Below are 15,683 nucleotides of genomic sequence, written 5' to 3'. Positions count from 1 at the left end.
CTCCAGGAGGGAGCACCTTGTTTTCACAGAGCAGAGAGAGTAAGATGGAGTGCCCATTCCCATAGACCCCTCCTCCCTCTTTTTTAAAGATTTGTTTGAAAGACAGAGTTACAGAGAGAGGTAGAGACAGGGAGAGAGGTCTTCCATCCACTGGTTCACTCCCCAGATGGCTGCAACAGCTGGAGCTGAGCCAATCCAAAGTCAAGAGCCAGGAGCTTCTTCCAGGTCTCCCACATGGGTGCAGGGGCCCAAAGAGTTGGGCCATCTTCTACTGCTTTCCAAGGCCATAGCAGAGGGCTGGATCAGAAGAGGAGCAGCCGGGACTAGAACTGGTGCCCCTATGGGTTGCTGGCACTTCAGGCCAGAGCTTTAACCTACTGTGCCACAGCGCCAGCCCCAGCCACAGACCCTTTATACAGCAGTCTTTTTTTTTATTTATTTATTTATTTATTTGACAGGCAGAGTGGATAGTGAGAGAGAGAGAGAGAGAGAGAGACAGAGAGAGACAGAGAGAAAGGTCTTCCTTTTTGCCGTTGGTTCACCCTCCATTGGCCGCCGCGACTGGCACGCTGCGGCCAGCGCATCGTGCTGATTCGAAGCCGGGAGCCAGGTGCTTCTCCTGGTCTCCCATGTGGGTGCAGGGCCCAAGGACTTGGGCCATCCTCCACTGCCCTCCCGAGCCACAGCAGAGAGCTGGCCTGAAAGAGGGGCAACCGGGACAGAATCCAGCGCCCCGACCGGGACTAGAACTTGGTGTGTGCCGGCGCCGCAGGTGGAGGATTAGCCTATTGAGCCGTGGTGCCGGCCTATACAGCAGTCTTAATCCATTTCTGAGGGAAGAGCCCTCATGATTTAAATGCTTCTCATTAGGCTCCATCTCCTGATACTGTTGCAATGGAGATTAAGTGTCTGACATATTAGTTTCGAAGGGGACAAAAATATTCAAATCATATGTGGATGGAGAGAGGGAAGAGAGAGACAGAGAGAGAGAGAGAGAAATGGATGAGGCTGACAAGCAATATTGACTTTTAAAAAGCATGCAATAACAGAATTATTATATGTTATATAATATATATTATATATTAGATTAGATTGCATTCTGGAGACTTGCTGAAGTGCCTAGGGAAGTTTTGCTTCTAAAATCAGAAAATCAAGTGTAGTAACTTTTTAGTGAACCTGATTCAAAGGGCAAAGAAAACGGGAGGGCAGGCAAAGACAGACAAGGCATAGAAACAAAATGCATGCAAATGGTCAATAGATAAAGAAGTCGAAAGAGGGGGCTGGTGTTGTGGCGTAGCGGGCAAAGCTGCCGCCTGTAACACAGGCATACCATGTGGGTGCCAGTTTGAGTCCTGGCTGTTCCACTTCCCATCCAGCTCTCTGCTAATGCCCTGGGAAAAGCAGATGGCCCAAGTGCTTGAGACCTGATGAAGCTCCTGGCTTCAGTCTGGCCCAGCCCCAGCTGTTGCGGCCATCTGTGAAGTGAACCAGCAGATGGAAGATTCTCTCTCTCTCTCTCTCTCTCTCTCTCTCTCTATATATATATATATATATATATATATATATATATATATCCCTCTCTCACTTTGTAACTCTGACTTTCAAATAAACCTTAAAAGAAGAAGAAGAGGAGGAGGAGAGGGAGGAGGAGGAAGAAGGAGAAGAGGTTGAAAGGAAAAGGAAGTACCAGCGGAAGGTGGGAGAATGCTTCTGTGGTCTTCGTATTTATAACCCCCCCCACCACCACCAAATGCACAGGCTCAAATCCTAATCCCAATGTGACGATATTTATGGTATTAGGAGGTCATGAGATGGAGCCCCCATGAGTGGGGTTAGTGTCCTCATAAAACAGGCCCATGGGAATTCATTTGTCTCTTGCACCATATGAGGACACATCAGGAGACACTGTCTTTGACTCAGGAAATGAACCCTCACTAGGGCACCAAATCTGCTAGCACCTTGATCTCAACTCCCCAGGCTCCAGAACTGTGAGAAATAAATGTCTACTCTCTATAAACTACCCAGTTTAGGATGTTATAGCATCCAGAGCAGAGCCTGATGCCAAGAAGAAACAAGCTACCCTATTTCCCAGAACCCTGGAAAGGTTTGGGACATCAGGCACAAGTAGTGAGAAGGTGGAGGTCCGCGGTGGTAGGACAGAGAGATGGAGAAAGGAAGATGATCGAAATAGAGCCTAAGGAGAGATCTTTGTGTCCACATTCCATCTCACATCGCTAGATGACCATCAACTTATCTTGAGAAGACGGGGGAGCTGTCTAGTCTGGTCCATTGAACCACACAGGCTCTGGATCAGAGGGGGTAGCACCATATTTTGAGTACAGTCACTCAGTGCAAGTCCCTACCCTGGCTGGTGAGACCCCCATTTAGCTTCCCCCTCCTGCTCGAACTCTAGGCAGGAGCTTGAAGAGTTTCCTTGGAGAAACCAAAACATTCCAGAGAAAGACTTACAGTTACTGATCTTTGGTGTTCATAACAGAAATCAGCAAAGGAACTGATGCTGTGGCATAGTAGGTAAAGCCACTGTCTGCAACTCCAGCATCCCATATGGACACCGGTTCAAGTCCCAGCCACTCCACTTCTGATCCAGCTCTCTGCTATGGCCTGGGAAAGCAGTGGAAGATGGCCCAAGTGCTTGGGCCCCTGCACCTACACGGGAGATCTGGATGAAGCTTCTGGCTCCTGGCTTCAGTCTGGCCCAGCCCTGGCTGTTGAGGCCATTTGGGGAGTGAACCAGTGGAAGGAAGATATCTCTCTCTCTCTCTCCCTCCTGCTCCTGCTTTGCCCTATAATTCTGAATTTCAAATAAATTTTAAAAAAATTTCCAAAGCAAAAGAAAGAAAAATCAGCTCTGTGACAGGCTTCCTGGCTATTATTGATTAACATGTATTTGGTTGTATATCAGTCTTTTTTTATTATTTTTACTAGAATTCCTGAGAGAAGCTTTTTGGGAAACAAGTCGTTTGTTTCAGCTTAGAGTTTGGAGATTGTAGATCAGGGTTGGGTGCCTGTGGAGGCTGCTCATGGTGGGTGTGGAGGAAGGCCCACATGGTAAGCCAGGAAACAGAGAAAGAACTTGGCCAAGCTCGAACTCTCCAGTGAAAACCACCTCTGAGGGTGTGTCCCCAGTCACTTGAAGCCCTCCCACTGGCCCTACCCCATGGTGGTCACTATCAGATCCAGTTTCCACCCTTCATCCAGCAACCATTAACATCAAGACATCAGTGTTTAGGCATCTGCATACAAGTCCTACTTGACTCCTAACAGAATGCAAGTAAAAGAATCCAACCAACAGCAGTTTAATTGGATATGGGCTTATTTTTCTAGTATAACAAGAAAACTGGAAGTAGAGGGAGGCTGGCATTAATTGAGTCATTCAATTGTGTCAGCATGACAGCAGTAATTTATTTTACCATTGAGGTTGTCAACCTTTTTGGTCTCTGGACCCCTTTAGGCTTTTAAATATGAGGACCCTAAAGAGCTGTTGTTGATGTGAATTATACCTGTTGATATTTGTTGAATGAGAAGTTAAGACAGAAAATGTTAAACCCCAGAATACATGAACATGCATCCATTGCTTGTCAGAATCAAAATGTCATCAGGTATCAACCAGATTCTGGAAAACAACAGTACAGTCAGGAGGGAATTAAAAAAAAAATGGGGCCAGTACTGTGGTGTAGCAGGTAAAGCTACTGCCTACAGTGCCAGCATCCCATATGGGCTCCAGTTTGAGTCCCAGCTACTCCACTTCCCATCCGGCTCTCTGCTATGGCCTGGGAAAGCAGTGGAAGATGGTCCAAGTCCTTGGGCCCCTGCACCCAATGTGGGAGACATGGAAGAAGCTCCTGGCTCCTGGCTTCGGATCGGCACAGCTCCAGCTGTTGCAGCCAATTGGGAGGTAAACCAGTGGATGGAAGACCTCCCTCCCTCCCTCTCTGTCTCTCTCTCTCTCTCTGCCTCTCCTCTCTCTGTGTAACTCTGCCTTTCATTTATTTATTATTTTATTATTTTCTTTTTTTATTAAACTTTTATTTAATGAATATAAATTTCCAAAGTACAGCTTATGGGTTACAATGACTTCCCCCCTCCCAAACTTCCCTCCCACCCGCAACCCTCCCCTTTCCCGCTCCCTCTCCCCTTCCAATCACATCAAGATTCATTTTCAATTCTCTTTATATATAGAAGATCAGTTTAGTATATATTAGGTAACGATTTCAACAGTTTGCCCCCATATAGCAACACAAAGCTTTGTGTTGCTATTTTATTATTTTCAATATAATTAATAAATTAATACACCTTTTTATAAAAAGGGGGGGAGTAACATCTTAGAATTAATATTAAAGTGGCTTAGATCCTGTAGACCTCTATAAGTTCTTAAAAATCCTCAGGAGCCCCCAACCACACTTTGAGACTTCCTACTTCATGGCTTCTCCCGCTTCAGGCATCGTATTTATGCTCAAAGACAGGAGACAGGAAGAGGAGATGGTGGCCAGGCTGCCCTTTTATTAAGAAAGATAAAGCTTTCATGAAAGGTCTGAGCTGACTTCTCCTGGTAACTCTTTGGTAGTACACTCACATGATCACAGCTAGCTGTTGTGAACTATGAAAGCTAAGACCAAAACACAGAAAGAGAAGTTTTGAAGGAAACAGAGACAAGCCAGAGTATAGAAAAGGAATTCTTTAGCTCTTAAAGAAGTAAGAGACAACATTGCATTGGAATAATAGACTTAAAAATATTTTATGGAGCAAGTGATCGATTAAGTTGCTCCCATTCCACAGCAGAGCAGCTGGGTTCCGTTCCTGGCTCTGGCTCCCAACTCCAGCTTCCTGTCAAGGCCGACCATGGGAGTAAATAGTCTTGACTCAAGTAATCAAGTAATTGGGTTCCTGAGATCTGGATTGAGTGCCTGACTCCTGGCTTTCATTCTCCAGCCCAGCACCAGCTGTTGCAGGCACTTTGGGAATGAACTGTCTGTCTCTGTCTGTCCATCTGTTTGTCTGTCTTTATTTTTCTGTTTCTCTCTCAAATAAATAAATAAGATTTAAAAAGATTTTTTGTGGAAAAATGGAATTAAAAGATTTATTTTGATATAAAAACATTTGCAATCCATGCATTATTTTTTATTATTATTATTTGACAGGTATGGCCAGTGCTGCACTGGTCTGAAGCCAGGAGCCGGTGCTTCTTCCTGGTCTCCAACGCAAGTGCAGGGGCCCAAGCGCTTGGGTCATCCTTCACTGCTATCCCAGGCCACAGCAGAGAGCTGGACTGGAAGAGGAGCAACCGGGACTAGAACTGGCACCCATATGGGATGCTGGCGCTGCAGGCGGAGGATTAACCAAGTGAGCCATGGCACCGGCCCCATTTTTTTTTTTTTTTTTTTTTGGACAGGTAGAATTATAGACAGTGAGGGAGAGAGACAGAGAGAAAGGGCATTATTTTCGTTTCTTTTCTTTTCTTTCTTTTTTTTTTTTTTTTTAATTTTTGACAGGCAGAGTGGACAGTAGAGGGAGATAGAGAGAAAGGTCTTCTTTTTTGCCGTTGGTTCACCCTCCAATGGCCGCCGCGGTAGGCGCGCTGCAGCCGGCGCACCGCGCTGTTCCGATGGCAGGAGCCAGGTGCTTATCCTGGTCTTCCATGGGGTGCAGGGCCCAAGCACTTGGGCCATCCTCCACTGCCTTCCCGGGCCACAGCAGAGAGCTGGCCTGGAAAAGGGGCAACTGGGATAGAATCCGGCGCCCCGACTGGGACTAGAACCTAGTGTGCAGGCGCCGCAAGGCGGAGGATTAGCCTGTTAAGCCACGGCGCCAGCTTATATTTTCATCATACAGATATTCCATGACCTTTTTGATGAACCTTCATATGCATGGATTCCAAAAATTTTTGGAACCAAAGAAATACATATTTTAATTCCACTTTCCATTAACTTGTTGAAGTACCCTTGAATATAAAATTAGCAAGCTAGAAGGCAACATGAGTGCACTTTATGTTAATCATATCTCAACAAAAATTTAAATTCAAAACTCTTTTTTTAAGGATCTATTTATTTATTTGAAAAGCAGATTTACAGTTACAGAGAGGCAGAGAGAGAGGTCTTCCATCTGCTGGTTCACGCCCCAGATGGCTGCAACAGCTGGAGCTGTGCCAATCAGAAGCCAGGAGCCAGGAGATTCTTCCGGATCTCCCACGTGGGGGCAGGGGCCCAAAGACTTGGGACATCTTCTACTGCTTTTTCAGGCCATAGCAGAGAGCTGGATTGGACGTAGAGCAGCCGGGACTCGAACCAGCCGACACTGCAGGCGGTGGCTTTACCTGCTATACCACAGCTCTGGCCCCCTGAAATTCAAAACTCTTATGGAAAAGAAAAAAAAAAATGACTCCAGTAAAGCAAGCCCAGGGTTCCACATAGCAGTTCCTGAGGTGGCTGTTTGACCCGAGGGACACCCATTCCTGACCGAGCAGGAGGATAGGGCAAGAAGTGTACCTAGAACAGAGTCTGTGTGATGTATTTGGCCACACAGAAAATAACGCTCAGAGGAGTTGTACAACTCAGTGGGAAGCTTTGAAAAGATTTAGTGACAGTGACATAGAAACTGTGAGAGCACCAGTCTGAGTATAGGTTAAGCTGCTGCGACGAATAGACTCCAACATAGAAGGGCTTAACAAGAAGGAGTTTTGCTTTTGTCTTCGTGACACCGTCTGGAGACGTGGTCCGGATGCCTCTGCTCCACAGGGTCGTTAGGGGCCCAGGACGGCAGACCAGTATGCCATCCCTCGCATGTGACTCCATCTCAGGGTCTCAGGACGTCGCTCTAGTTGTTGCCGTTTTCCAGTCTGAGAGAGGAGGGCAAACACCCTGTCAGAAGGTGAACAAGGCCCAGAAGCTGAGCCCCTTCCTTCTGTTGAGCTCCCACTATTGGCAAGAACTTAGTCCCACGGTATCACCCACTGTAAGGGAGACTAGGGGAGGGGTGGAGCAGCCGGGACGAGAACCTGCTCCCATATGGGATGCTGGCGTCGGGGTCACAGTGATGATTCTTTCTCAAGGTGAGAAGATGATTTGGGTAGAAAGTATAGAAATCAGACTTTATCTCACAGTAACATTTCCTTTCTTCTTTTTCTTAAAGATTTGTTTATTTGAAAAGCAAAGCAAGACACAGATGGAGAAAGAGATAGATGAGACAGAAAGAAAGGGAGGCAGAGATCGTCTATCCACCGAGTCACAGCCCCAACAACCAGGTCTGGGCCAGACTAAACCCTGCAGCCAGGAACTCCTTTCAGGTTTCTCATGTTGGAGGTAGCAGCTCAAGTGCTTGAGCCATCATCAGTTGCCTTACCAAGTGCATGAGCAGTTGTATCCGGGTCTCCCACATGGGTGGCAGGGGCCCGAACACTTGAGCCATCTTCTGCTGCCTCCCAGAATGCAAAAGCAGGAGGTTGGATGGCAAGGGCAGTAGCTAGGACATGAGATGTTGTTATATTTCCTGTGTTCTATCTTCAAAACACAAAGCAACCTTGAGATTGGCTATTCAGATATTCATCACCAAGCCTAGCCTGCATTAAACTCATAACCGCTTGTTTATTCTTACTTATTTTTTCTCTGTTTACTAGAGAGGTCATGTAGAAAGATCGTAACTCACAAGAGCTTTGCTGTGGGCAGGCATGGTTTTAGGGAAAATGGGCACACAAGGAAGAAGGCTCCACCCCGGACTACAGGCACTCGCATCCCACTGGTCCACAGAGCAACAGGGAGAGTTGTATTCTGAGTTACAGTTCTGGGAGTGCTTGATTCAGCCCGTGTGAGTCAGAGGGGCCTCCCTGGAGGATGTACCCCTGGAGCTGGACCTGTAGCAGGGTTTGCTGCGTGAGAAGTGGGGAAGAGTACTGCACTGAAAGGACATGGCTGGAGAAAGACACAGGAGATGTACAGCGGGTCTTCCTGAGACCTGGAGAAGATGTGATGGTGATGGTGAGCAGTGCGGCATGGGCTCGGAGGTGGCAAAGGCACTGAGAGGACTTTCCCAGGGATTTGGGATGGGATTGATGTGGGTCAAGTGTTCCTTTGCAGTGAAGACAATGTCTTTCTCCAATCCACACAGGCCATTTACTCTCAACAAAGGGCGTGAGAGTCAGAGCGGGCTAGGGACTGAGGCGTCCCTGGCAATGCAGGTCTCCAGTACCTGGCAAGTCTCCATGGAGATCACCCAGCTGGCTCCTGCTGGAACCGGGACAAGAACCATGTGTCCTGACTCCTTTCCCAACGTCCCTCATTAAACAGGGATGTCAGGTAGGATGACAGAGACTGGCAGCACCTTTCTCCTTGTATGTGTTACAAATGAAGACCAAGAAACACTGGAACCCCAAGAATAAACACATAACCACACATCCCTTGGCTGCTGGGCCAAAAAGGTCAAAACACATTGGACAAAGTCCGGGAAACTCCGCAAATGACGCCTGCGGATTGTTACACTAAGTAGAATTTGATGTATTTGGGCCATGAAGATGTGTAGTGCAGGGAGCACCTGCCTCTTTGGAATAAAAAGCAAACGGAACCTGCTGGAGTTGTGCAGTGACACTCTGTCCAAATAAGGCTTTCAACCCTTCCTCCAGACACAATGATAAGAGCACTTAAACAAATTTTAACTGACACATAATAGTCGCATGTGTTTATGGGGTACTGTGTGGTCCTTAGATATGTGCATACAATGTATAATGAGCAAATTAGGGTAATTTAGCAATTGCATCTGCTTAAACATTTCTCATTTCTTTGCGCTGGAGAACTTTGGCACTCCTCTCTTACAGTTCTTTATAAAATGTAGAGTAAGTTGTAACTTGCTGCCCCCTTGCTGTGCTGTAGCTAGAACTTACTCCTCCTGTTTTCTCTGGTACCTGCTCTTCAGCCTCCCTCCGTCCCGTTCCCCACCCTTCCTAACCTCCAGTTGCCACCGTTCAACGCTGTACTTCTAAGAGAGCATTCTTTTAGCTTCCCCAGTGAGTAAGAATCCCGTGGCATGGGCTTTCTGTGCACAGCTTGTCTCACCTCATGCCTTCCACTTCCATCCATGTTGCCACAAATGGTAAGGCTTCCTTCTCTCTCTCTCTCTCTCTCTCTCTCTCTCTCTCTCTCTCTCTCTACCTAGATAGCACTCCATCAGAGAGCACATTCTGGAGATTGACCCAGGAAGGGGATGTGGACTGAGACTCTGAACACGTGGTCTCCCCACGTGCTGCTAAGCCAGCGTGGCAGGGCTCAGCCCCCAGAGCTCAGCTGCAGGAGCTCTGGTCTAGACTTCATTCCTGTCACAAAGGTTCTGAGAAGGGGGGAGTCTCCCACCCCTGGGAAGGTTGCAGCAGGCAGTCTCATCCAGGTAGCAGGCTACAGAAAACTGCCCTTCTCCCTCTCGCAGCTCAGCACGGTGGGAGCCCAACACAGCTGTCAGCTTCAGGAGCCTCACGGTTGCCATGGGTTACATGAATTCAAAACTAAGAGGGGAACCAAAACAGCCCCTTCAATACCAGTGCTCAAGTGGGAAGCTGAACGAAGTGCTATGCCACCTGACAAGAAGACAGGAGACGCCTGGGCACGGGAGGGAGCCTAGGGCCTCGGCCATGGACAGCTGCTGCCTGGGGCTCAATTTGTTAACAGCTGCTAAAAATATTCTCTCTGCGTGGTGCTTACAAGTCACGGCGACCACCCAGAGACACAAGCGTGAACGTTGAAAGTTCAGATCTATGCTGTTCCACGTGGTCGTGAGTCCTTGAAACAGCGTGTGCTGTGAGCTCAGCACACACAGCAGCTGGCAGAGCCGTAGTACACGAGAAATGTGAAATATCATGCTGATATTTTAAGGCTATCTCATATCATAGTCATTATACTGGGTTCTATAAAATATATCTCGTAGATGGTTATGATACTGAGTTAAGTAGTTGACTTAAGTAAAAACATGGAATTAATTTCATTTGCTTTCACTTTTTTAAAAAAAAATATTTTTGGTTTATTTGAGAGACAGAACGAGAGAGAGCACTTTCATCTGCTGGTTCACTCCCTGAAAGTCTCAACAGCAGGTACTGAAGCTGGGAGCCAGAAATTCAACCCAGGTACCTGACATGGGTGGCAGGAACTTGACTACTTGAGCCGTCACCTGCTCTTTCCCAGGGCGTGCAGATAGCAGGAAGCTGGAATCATGATCAGAGCCTGGTTCCAAACCCAGAGACTCGAATGTGGGCTGTGGACATCTTTGCCATTAGGTCAGCTACCTGCTTCGCTTGTTACTGTTTTCATGTGTCTGTTAGAAAACTCGAAATTACACCTGCTGCTCTCACTTGTGAGGTTTGTATACTTCCACTGACTGTCCTGCGTCAAATCTGTGAGTAAACCACGCCAGAGACTCATCCTAACCTCTTTCTACCCTCCCAAACCTGCACTTGTTCTTCTCTTTCTCTTGCCTTTCCTACTTTTTTACTTGCCTTTCTTTCTTTTTTATCCTCTCCATTTTACACTCATCCAACTGGAGAAATGGCTCACTTCTCCCATTGTATGGAGACTAGCAGTTAACTTTTTTTTTAAGGTTTTATTCATTTATTTGAGAGGTAGAGTTACAGGCAGAGAGAGGGAGACACAGAAAGATCTTCCATCCACCAGTTCACTCCCCAAATGGCCACAATGGCCAGAGGTGGGCTGATCCGAAGCCAGGAGCCAGGAGCTTCTTCTGGGTCTCCCACATGGGTACAGGGGCCCAAGGACTTGGGCTATCTTCTACTGCTTTCCCAGGACATAGCAGAGAGCTGGATCAATAGTGGAGCAGCTGGGCCGGTGCCACGGCTCACTCTGCCTGTGGCACCGGCACCCTGGGTTCTAATCCCTATTGGGGCACCGCTTCTGTCCTGGTTGCTCCTCTTCCAGTCCAGCTCTCTGCTGTGGCCTGGGAATGCAGTGGAGGATGGCCCAAGTCCTTGGGCCCTGCACCCACATGGGAGACCAGGAGGAAGCACCTGGCTCCTGACTTCAGATTGGCATAGCACGCTGGCCGTAGCGACCACTTGGGGGGTGAACTCACAGAAAAAAGAAGATCTTTCTCTCTCTCTCTCTCTTTCTCTCTGTCTAACTCTGCCTGTCAAAAAGAAAAAAAAAAAGTGAAGCAGCTGGAACAAAAACGGGCTCCCATATGGGATACTGGTGCCTCAGATGGAGGCTTAGCCTACTACACCATTGCACTGACCCCCAGCTAACAGTTTTTAAAAGACTCACTAAGTGCCAGAGCTTTGTCTGCCCTCTAGTGTATAATACACGCCCTCACCACACTATCTTATTATTAGCCCAGAGAGCTTAAGCCACCTGCCCAAGGTCATAGAACCAGTCAGTAAAGAAACTTGATTCAAACCCCAGGAAGTCTCTCTCCCAGGCCCTGTCTGCAGAGCCTAGAAGAACAGGACATTGGGCAATCTTAGCGGATACCTGTTTTGAACAGTTGGTTGCCTTCTCCTCATTCGTGCAGCTAGTTAGGCCCAGGTGAGATCTTGGTGAAGGTTTCATATAGTGGTGGGCTCCTCTTGTGTGTCCACTGGGGCCCTGGGCTGAAGTGGGTCCCACCCCCACACTCACATGCTGAAGCCCTGAGCCCCAGTGGGATGCTCTCTGCAGATGGGGTTTTGGAGAGCTACTTAGGTTCACCTGAGGTTATGAGGAGGGCATGCCCCCGTGATGGGGTCACTGCACTTACAGGAGGAAACACCAGGGGCTTGCTATCTCTCTCTCTGCATACACCCCCGAGCCAAGGCTGTGTGAGCCTGCAGCAAGCCAGGAAAAGGGTCCTCACCAGAACCCGACCATGTTGGCACCCTGGTCTCAGATCCCCAGCCTCCAGAACTCTGAGAAAACATGTTTCTGTAGTGTAAACCATCTTTTTTTTTTGACAGGCAGAGTGGACAGTGAGAGAGAGACAGAGAGAAAGATCTTCTTTTGCCGTTGGTTCACCCTCCAATGGCCGCCACTGCCAGCGCGCTGCGGCCGGCGCACCGTGCTGATCCGAAGGCAGGAGCCAGATGCTTTTCCTGGTCTGCCATGGGGTGCAGGGCCCAAGGACTTGGGCCATCCTCCACTGCACTCCCAGGCCACAGCAGAGAGCTGGCCTGGAAGAGGGGCAACCAGGACAGAATCCTGTGCCCTGACCGGGACTAGAACCCAGTGTGCTGGCGCTGCAGGCGGAGGATTAGCCTGCTGAGTCGCGGCGCCGGCCAAACCATCTTTTTTGATTCACTCATAGGCTAATACTGGTGTTCTTTTATAAAAATATTTACTTATTTGAAAAAGTCAGAGAGAGAGAGAGAGAGAGAAGAGGGGGGATTTTCCATTTACTGGTTCACTCCCCAGATAGTCACAACAGCTAGGGCTGAGCCAGGCTGAAGACAGGAGCCAGGAGCTTCATCCGGGCCTTCCTCATGGGGTGCAGGGGTCCAAATACTTGAGATATCTTCTTCTGCTTTCCCAGGCCATTAGCAGGGAGCTGGATCAGAAGTGGAGCAGCTGGGACCTGAACTGGTGCCCATATGGGATGCCCTTGCTGCCGGTGGCAACTTTACCCGCTACACCACAGCACCAACCCCAATATGCAGGCATCTTAAATGCCAGGCCAAACCCCACTGCCTCCACTGCTTTTTTTCTTGAGAGTTTTGTGTGGGAGAGAAAAGTGTTGACTCCTCACTCAGCCCTGGAGCTCTCTCCTCCATTCACACACAGCCTGCTGCCTGGGGCCCCAAAGGGAGCACGCTGTGAACAGGATCACATATGTCCTTTGTCTGTTGGTGGAAATGAAGCATGAACACAACGGGTTTAAAGGATGATACAAGAGAATCCGAGAGCACCAAAGGGATAAAGAAGTGAAATGCTGCTTACACGGCAGGTGCGAGAGAGGAGAGGATGAAGTGCAGAGGGAGCCCAAGAGTGAGGGAGTTCAGTGTCATGGTGCAGTAGCACAGAGAGTGCCCCGAAGCCATGTGGTTCTAGCTTCACTCTCAGAGTTCACACCTAGGAGCTGCATTGCCAATGAACCTTTCTGAGTTGGACAAGTGACCTTGTATATGAACAAGTATTGTGGCACAGGGGTTTCCCAAAGACTACCTCGAAACATCCCACATCCCCTATTCTGCCACATGCTCTTCTTACAAGGAAATAGGAGCCTTCGTCCTGCCAAGAGGTGACTTGAATCTCAGCAAGGTTAGACGTGATGCTATGTGACTCTCATGTCTGTAAAAGGCCATGAGCTTCTGCCTGGTTCCTTTCCTGGAACACCTGCCCTGGGAACTTGCCATGCTCTGAGGAGGCCTTGCTTAGGTATCCTGCTGCCTGCCCCAACCATCACCTGCCCCATAGAGGAGTGAGGAGTTTGCAGGTGATTCTGGTCCCAAACACTGAGCTGCCCTGAGTCTTTTTAGCTAAAGCCCCAGACAGCGTGGAACACAGACCAACCCCTCCCAAATCCGGACCCAGAGCGTCTGTGAGCTATGGTCTTCCACCACTGTGCCTTGTGCTGTTTAGTGTGCAGTTCTAGATCAACAGAGAAGGCTATGGTTGGTACCTGGTTTGTCCTGAGTTTCATGTTGAAACACTTTTAAATTTTATTATTAAAAATTATTTTATTTCTTTCCCTTTCCTTCCTCTTTTCTTTCCTTCCTTCCTGCCTACCTTCCTTTATTTTTTTAAACACAATATTTTTAAAGATTTATTTATTTATTTGGAAGGCAGAATTATAGAGAGGCAGAGGCAGAGGCAGAGCAAGAGAAAGAGAAAGAGAAAGAGAAAGAGAAAGAGAAAGAGAAAGAGAAAGAGAAAGAGAAAGAGAGATCTTCCATCCACTGGTTCACTCCCCAGATGGCTGCAACAGCCAGAGCTGTGCCAATCCGAAGCCAGGAGCCAGGAGATTCTTCTGGGTCTCACGCTCAGATGCAGGGCTCTAAGAACTTGGACCATCTTCTACTGCTTCCCCAGGCCATAGCAGAGAGTTGGATTGGAAGTGGAGCAGCCGGGACTCGAACCAGCGCCTATATGGGATGCTGGCACTGCAGGCGGCGGCTCTACCCACAATGCCACCGCACTGGCCCCCCTCCCTTCCTGCTGCCATATGTCCACATGGCATATCAGAGTGCTGGTTGGAGTCTCACATAGTGTTTGGACCCTTGCCACCCACGTTGGAGACCCACATACAGTTCCAGGATCCTGGCTTTGGCCTGGCCCAGCCTTAGCTGTTGTGGCCAAAATTTGGGTGGGAACCAACAGATGAAAGATATCTCTCTCTCTCTGTCTCTCTCTCTCTCTCTGTCTCTCTCTCTCTCCCCCCATGTCAATCATCTTTAAAAAGAACAGTGAGAGATTCATAATCTCTTGGCTCTAGTCATCGTTATCTTCATTCCTACTGTCCCCTACTCTTTTAGGAAACCTCAGAATCAGCCAGTGTAGCAAACTCCCTCATCCACAAGCTCCATCTACTTTCTTCTACCTGGAAGCCAGGAGGGTCTTTTCTGGTGTCAGCACTGGAAGCCAGCTCTCTGTCACACCAAGCCCCTCTGCCCGACTGGCCCAATCTCATCCCACTGCTGGACATCACAAAGCTGGCATCCACTGTGTCCCTAAAATTACCCTGCAGGCTCTCTCGGCTAACCCTTTCAGAACTGGCACAGCGAGCAAGGCCAGGTGGGCAGCTGGCACAGCCTCCGTTGGTATGGCAATATGCTGGCCACTCCCCCTGCCCTCTGTTTGCCAGGGATGGAGGCGTCCTGCCCAGAATGGCGTCATGTCTCTGTTCTGACAGGTCCAGAGGCAGAGACAAAGGCTCCCCACACCCTCTTTGGAGCTATTAGGTCAACAAGGCCCCACCCACCTCACCTTGTCCTCTCCAAAGTGTGTTGTGAAACAAATGCGGAAACAAAGACCCGGAGTCCAAGGTCAAAAGATTTGAAGCACAGTTCGTAACCATGGAAATGAACTCTTGCATTTAGATGACCACTGAATTCTGATGAATCAACCCAGGGGGCTTCCTCTGATGGGAGGCCCCCAGTCACGCTGACAGCCCTCGTGGGAAGATTGTCAAGGCTGTGTGGGGCAGAGCAACATCCAGGCGCTGCCTGATGTTCTGTGATCCACATGGAAACACTGAAAGGTGAACACCTTGCAGGGGAAGGGGACATTGTGTTGCCACACAGGTCAAGGCAGCACACACTCACCGAGAGCCCAGCTGTAGTTAGCACTCATGAAGCACTTGCCTGGAGCCAGGCACTCTGCCGAGCATCCTGTCATCACTAAACCATTTTGTCCTTGCAGGCCCAATACCAGACAAATGCAGAACTAGAGCCTGTTTTGTCCAGCGTGGAAGTCAAACCTCCTCATCGTTAGCCTCTCCCACATCCTGCATACTGTGAAGGTGCTGCCAAAAGTCAGCGGAAAATGAAGATTATGAATATCTAATATGAATAAAATAAATATCTCTGCAAGAATTTCATTCTCGGAGCCAGTGTTCTGGTGTAACAGGTAAAGCCGCCACCCGCAATGCCAGGATCCCAAATGGGTGCCAGTCTTTTTCCCAGCTGCAACACTTCTTTTTTTTTTTTTTTTAATTTTTTCTCTTCATTTCTGTGGCAATACTTTATTTTATTTTATTTTAATTAATTAATT

The sequence above is a fragment of the Lepus europaeus genome, chromosome 2 (assembly GCF_033115175.1).
Source record: "Lepus europaeus isolate LE1 chromosome 2, mLepTim1.pri, whole genome shotgun sequence".
Taxonomy (NCBI): Eukaryota; Metazoa; Chordata; class Mammalia; order Lagomorpha; family Leporidae; genus Lepus; species Lepus europaeus.
This window is presented reverse-complemented; position numbering follows the sequence as displayed.